The sequence below is a fragment of the Anoplophora glabripennis genome, unplaced genomic scaffold (genome assembly GCF_000390285.2).
Source record: "Anoplophora glabripennis isolate ALB-LARVAE unplaced genomic scaffold, Agla_2.0 scaffold657, whole genome shotgun sequence".
Classification (NCBI taxonomy): Eukaryota; Metazoa; Arthropoda; class Insecta; order Coleoptera; family Cerambycidae; genus Anoplophora; species Anoplophora glabripennis.
Window position 1 is genome coordinate 6,947 of NW_019416770.1, and position 7,215 is coordinate 14,161.

Genomic DNA, 7,215 nt, shown 5'->3' on the forward strand with positions numbered 1-7,215 from the left:
ATTGTTCTATTGTTTATAATGGAATGGGTGAATCTATTTGTTATTTTTTACAATTTCCTAATTTAGCAACGTTTATCAATTGAACTGTGAATATTTTACTGTATTAATCATCATCCAACTTAACTGATTGATTTAAATACATGATAAAAATACGTAGGTATATTTTATATAATAACTAATTTGCAAAGTCAAGGACAACATTGACAAATTTGTTATCAGCCGAAATAGCTCAGTTGGGAGAGCGTTAGACTGAAGATCTAAAGGTCCCTGGTTCGATCCCTGGTTTCGGCACATATTTTTTTTTATTTTTTTAAGATATGTTATATAAGTATATAAATATTATCGATGTGTTTCTAAATTTATAGTATTTAGTTGAATGCACTGAGCCGATATTTTTGTTTACCTCATGAATGCTTTTAACACAAAACTCAAGAGGGGTTAAATTTAAAGTATCAGAATACAGAACGTACTGCTAGGTCATAGATCCATGACATGACATGACACGTATAAAGAAATGATATACGATATACTGTAATTAGCGACTTTGTAATATACAAAATATCAGGAGTAAATAAATATCTCCTTGGAGATAAAGTAATGAATGTGTAATTAATAGAATTAAAGGAAATTAACAAGAATTCAAGAGTTAATGTACTAGGGTAGACGTTTAATCACAGGCCATAGTGTCTGCTTTGTTCCTGTAGAGATGTTCGCCTTTGAATTCCACTGGCATCTAGTGTTGTTGTTTGGTATAGCGATTTATCTTTGTGTTGCTCTGTCTCGTTGTATTTGGGAGCCCCGTGGATGGAAATTTTCAAAACCTAGTCGAAAATTTAGATTCCGATCTGAGTCTTCGGCATCGTGGTATTGGTGAGCCAGATGCTTTCAAGCATCAGCAACTACTTTTGCCGAAGTTAAAAAATCTTGTACACAATGTTCCACCTACTACTTGCTATGATATTGAAGGAAAGGATTAGAGATGCATTTGCGTGAAAATATCATTTGAAGATAGAATAAGATGCTGTATTCAAGAAAATGGTTATCAATTCGAACATCAATTAAAATTTTTCTTTGTTTCTTCTAAAAGTAAAATTTCCTTTTATCATTATCATCACAATTTTCAAAAAATTTTTCTAAAAAATATTATTTTATTAGTAGAATAATTATAAAAATTAATTAATTTTGTATAAATATGTTTGTAGTAAGTGAATGAACTGAATTACCTATTTATGAACATGAAAAATATTTATTAAAGAAAATTTTACTTTTAGAAGAAACAAAGAAAAAATTTAATAGATGTTCGAATTGATAACTATTCTCTTCAATACACCATCTTATTCTATCTTCAAATGATATTCTCAAATTCTTTAGAATATTTGGGGTGATTGTAGTAGGTGGAACACTGTGTACGAGATTTTTTATATAGTCCGAAACAAAGAAGTCCATTACGGGAGGTTTGGACACCTAGGTAGCCACTGACATGGACCATTCCTACCTATTCATTTATTACTAAATCTTCGATTTATATAATTTCTCACTGAATATGAAAAATGTGCAGCTAATGGCATTCCCTTATATTTAAAGAGACGTCATCAAGAAGGACCCAAAATAATTCAATAAAGACCTCGATAAAGACACGTGCATACACCTTACAAAAAAATTCGATAAAAAACGAAACGGCACAAATATCTCCAATACCGTTAGATGTACGTATAGGGAACCTATACACAATTTGAAAGAGTTTTAAATTTCCTAACTCCCAAAGTAAAAATATACTGGGTGTCCCATTTAAAATAACCAAGTTATTGCTGTTTAAAGTTGAGAGAAGTATTCAGCAGTTTTTTGAAGAACCTGTATAATACTAAGTGACGACACATATAACAATTTATAACTTCAAGGATCTACAATAGACCCTCCAAAGCTGCTTTCTTAAAATTATTTTTTTATTGCAAATATTAAATTTCTACGCTAAGCCTGCATTTTCACTAAAATTGAAATATCTTACAGGTATGCAGAACCTTTAATAAAGTTTATCTACTTTTTTATGGTGCTTTCAAAAATGCAGTAAAATACAGGGTGTTCCATTTAAAAATACATAACTTTGATATGGTACGCTTTTCCTGGGCACCCTGTATATTTCAAAATATTTTTTAAATGTAGCCGTAATCAACCTACACATACCCACCTAAACAGGTTTCTGTAACATTTGCCGTTTGGTCCCTAGCGACCGAGGCGTTACTGGTGGCCCACCCTGTATACAAATTATTATAATTTTCTACTTTTAGCAAAAAATCTTTTTAGGGACGCCCATGAAACTCAATAAATTTGATTGCTCGGTTTTTTTATGCATGTTCAACTGACTTCGGAAAAACTGTACCGGATAATCTAAAGGTCAAAATATGATAAATGGTCCGAATATACTTTCCAGTTTCCAGTGAAACGGAATATTGTGTTTTAATGTAATCTTGATCCTGTTGTCGTAATATTATTGCCAACGTGATGGAAATAAAATGACTGATTACAGGGCTTGTAATCATTTATGAACGTTAACCATTTTCCAATTTTAAGAGGTCAAACGGGGGCCAACTGTCCTCGTCCCTCTAGACGGCGCCCATGGTTCATTTCGACAGCAAAAATCCACAAGAAGACGTAAATCAGCTGGCACTGAAGGCAGGAGGAAAAACAATGAAATATGTAGCAGGTACCCCTTGAAATCGACACCAGCAGAAAATCCGAGCCGGCCTAACATGATTGCGTCGCCCAGATGAAAGAATTCCAAATATGCATCGGCGTAGGGACTGGGCCCTTGTAGCTGGCTCGGAGCTCGGTCCTCGTTTGTTCTAATGGCGTCATTTGCATTTCCAGGCACTTTGTTTTGGCCTTTTTATCGCTTTATTTAATTTAGAAGCATTCCCGGCGTTCTCCGGGGCAACGGCGAGAGCGATGTGTCATTCGATTTCACGAAAATATTCTGGTATGCAATTGTTTCTTTATACTAAATACATTGTCGCAAATAATTCATGACTCAATACTATCGCGTGATTAACTTAGTAATTCGGACAATTACATATTTTTAGAGGCGTTATAGATGCCCCCTATTCTTCAAAATTATACAGGGTGTTCCGAATTCTATTGGGTAATAGAACAGCTCAAAATAAGAAAAAAAGATAGGTCGTAGAATGCTTCGTTTCTGAGATAGCGAATAAACGAATGAATAAAAATTTGCTGTCGATACACAAATCTGTCAACAGTGGCGATGATGCAGAGGGAGATACTGTCATGTCACTTAAAACTGTTTTACATTGACAATTTATTGATGAATAAATTGACGAAGTTCTTCATGAATTAATTTGCGAATTTATTGGAAAACAATGTGGTTTTACACTGCTACAGACTTTATCAAGTTTTTCGACGCATGAACTAGTTCTACCAACGAATCAAAGAAGCAAATAAATTTCAAAAATTTCACCTTTCCACTCATAATTGTAGTGATACAACAGCGTTACCGTTTTGACACATATAAATATTAGTAAAAATAATGCAAAACTAGTACGACGCCACACAATTATTTACATATTCCAATAACATAACCTCATTACTGATATGAGGCTGGAAATCTGTTGGGTTGGTACTTCTGAACTTCACGAAAAAATTGACGAAAATTAGAACATGCTCTAATTCGTCAAGAACTTGATAAATAAATTCCTGAAGTTATTTGACAGCAGGTTTTGATGATTTGATGAAGCAACTTCATGAATTAATTGATCAATAAATTGTCAATGTAAAACAGCTATAAGAATTCCAGAATTTGGGCGCCACTAAATGTTTTGGAAATTGGTGAAATGCGTTTAATTCCAGTTGATATTTCTAAGAAAAAAAAGTTTTCGGGCTATTAAATTTTTAAATTTAAGACTATGACATGATTGAAACAAGCTTTTTCACAGACCAATTTAGAGGAATTTTTTATTGGAAATTAAATTTTAAATGTAATGTAATTATAGAAATTTCAAAAAATCGTTGGTGATTTTACATTTTCTCAGGGATAACAACGAATAGTTTTGAAGTAATTTTCTATTTATTCAGCTACATTGAAGACATATTTTAAATATTTGGTTCAAAATGAACGAATAAAAGCGAAAATATATATTTTTGGTGTGCGCAAATCGGGATACCCTGTATAATTTTTTAATCAGTTAATTTAATACAGAAATAGTTTATAATTATGTCACATTTTGTTCTAATGGTCGTTATAAGTAGTTGTTGTCTTTATACATATGTTCGTCACATAAAAAACAATAAAATATCTTTGTACTTTTAAAAAAAAATTAAATATATCTTTATTATTTTGTTGTTTTAGTTTTTTCGAAAACCGTTTTCCGTCTAGCTTCTTTTTGCTCTCTTTTTCACTTTGTTCATTTTATTCCGTACAGTTTTTAAATTTCAGCTTGCTCTTTTTTTCCGAAGATAATTTTGTTTTTTTTTGACGTTGCCCCAGTGAGCATTTGATTTGCATTTAGGGCGATTTAATTTTGCATTTTTAAGAATTGATGAAAACATGTCTCTTTTTGATTAAATGGAAAGACTATTTTTAACGATTACCGTCGTAATCTGTAAAATTAAGTTAAACAGTAGTAGTAGTAGTGCTTTTTATTCCAAACAAGTACCGAAAAGAGACAGTAAACAATAAATTTTTATGTTTTATAAATGAAGAAATTGATTGATTTGTGAAAAACCAACTAAAGGTACTTTGTATGTTATTTTATAAAAACACAGGACAGGAGAAAATTATTAAAAGAACAAAATAATTAGGGAACAACAAAAAAGAACAAAAAATATTTGTAAAACTAATTATATATTAATGATTCTGAGGAAGAAGAAAGTAATAAATATAAAAATAGCAAACAAGAAGAAATTTATAATATTTTAAAATTACCTACTAGTTATAAAGTCTCTGATATATTCATTTAATTTTAAATGTTAGTTTACTACTTCCAAGATGACTCAGGAACAGTGAGATTTACGATATTCAAAACATTTTAAATTGCCTACTCATTTTTTATACTTAGATGATTCTACATTAGATGATCCTGCAGACGTAATAGAAAAAGTTAGAAATTTTGTTTTACTTACTAGACTAGGCGGTATCTGTTTTGGTTTGGGTGAATCGTATATCTACGGAGATTTTTGGCTTTTTGGCTTTCAAATATCACTAGAAATGAAAATTTTTCTATGCGCCTAAAAAAAACNCAGACTGAGATATGGTGTTGTTTTTTGGGGAAATTCCTCCTTTGCATCAGACGTTTTTATTTCACAAAAACGTATTTTAAAACACATGGCTGGAATACCTCGGGAACACTCATGTAGGCAAGTTTTTAAAAATATTTTAACGGTTGTGTCTTTATTTATCTTCGAATTGTCCGTATACGTTTTTAGAAATAAGTCTACTTTTAAATTAAATGAAACCATTCATAATAAAAACACAAGGCAAAATAAGAAATTCCACATTCTTTTTTTTTTTAAATACAAAATATCTCGTGATTCACCATTTTATTTAGGTTTAAAAGTTTTTAACAAATTGCCTTCTGAGATAACGAACACAAATAATTTTATATTTTTTAAGAAGAAGCTGAAGAAATGAATTTTTGATTCTTAATGTATCTCGAGTAGATAGTTTTAAGTTATTTTAAGTATAAAAAAAATTTGACAATTCCTATACAATGTCTGTCTTCAAGGAAAATAAAGTTTATTATTATTATTATTATTATTATTATTATTATTACAATTATTATTATTGAATTTTTCAGAAAACTTAGCAAAGTAACGAATAACTGTAATATGTCTATAATTTGTTGTCATGCTTCTACCACCTGATTTAATCGGTACGATTTTGTACAAAGTAACATTGTTATTTTTTGTAAACTGATATGTCGAACACTAGGTCACTGACGACCGCTGGTACGGATACTTTAATCCTTTCACGACTTATCAACCTCACATTTACAAACGTCTAGTAGTAAGACCGTTTTTACGGTCGACGATCAAATTTAAGGATCATTAACGGCGACCATTAATTTTCCTGGATATAATACGTACGGGCTCGATGTGTGGCAAAACGAAATGTTACAATAATTACCACCCTGACATGAAAAATTATGAAATCTTGCAAATGCCCGCTTTCTAAAGACTGCTCGGAGAGTGAATATGGTTACATAAAGACGTCAATCAAGACGGTGGCTCATTGTGTTGACAAAAACATCGAAACTCAAACCTCGAGGGTGTACTCGCTCAGTTTGGCCTGAATGGCTTGTCAGGCGGCGGTCATTCCGCCCAGATACGTTTGTTTACTTCTTTATTTGTTATGAAACAGTCGATTTTTATTGCTCTTCCTTAGAATTTCTGAATTAAATAAAGTAATAATACAATTACTTTGCGCGAACCACTAATAATTATAAATTAAAGCATTTCAAATGTTAGTTTGTTGCTTCCTAATCTATAAAAAATATCATCTTCCTCGACATTTAAGAAACATTTAAAAATAATTTATTTACATAACTCTAAGAGTAGAGATTCATAAGACAATTATTATAATTATAATTTTAACGATTATTATGTATGTCTTTATTCATATATTTATGTTAAAGTATTTTTTTATTGTGTTTTATATTTTGGTATTTTTCCCACCCCTGTGTCAAGAAAAGTAGATAAACATATTATTATTAATAAAAGTTTTTTTTTTTTTAGTTTTCAAATCGATTTGCCGGAAACAATGAAACACTAATAAATGATTACTGAAGCCAAACTTGTGTTTAATTTATTATTTTACGTTTTGAATTTCTGGTTGTCATAAAAAAATCATCCACCTCATACCACAGCCTAGTAGGCTGTGCTAATACTAAGTAACTTACATATTACAGTCACTGAAATGGATTATATATTAATGCAATTGATACTGCGCATAAAGACAAAGAAACTTTAACTTTAGAGAATATACAAATATGTTCCTAAAAATATAAATACATTGAACCTTTTTTTATTATCATATGTTCTACTTCATGGAAACCGCTACTGAATTATAATCTACAGTGCTACACATTTGTGTAAATGTTTAATATATATGTATATATTTTTATGGATATATGATACTGGTACTAACAGATATTAAAAAAGTTTTTCTTTGGAAATTTTAACATATCACGTCGCATATTTGTATATTTT

The 7,215-nt window shown here is 30.6% G+C and overlaps 1 non-coding gene across 1 annotated transcript; it reads left to right on the forward strand.

The window, feature by feature from the left end:
- The first annotated feature begins 218 nt into the window (after positions 1 to 218).
- On the forward strand, positions 219 to 291 carry Trnaf-gaa. The gene has a single exon. It is a non-coding gene; the product is annotated as a tRNA-Phe (tRNA).
- The last annotated feature ends 6,924 nt before the right edge of the window (positions 292 to 7,215 follow it).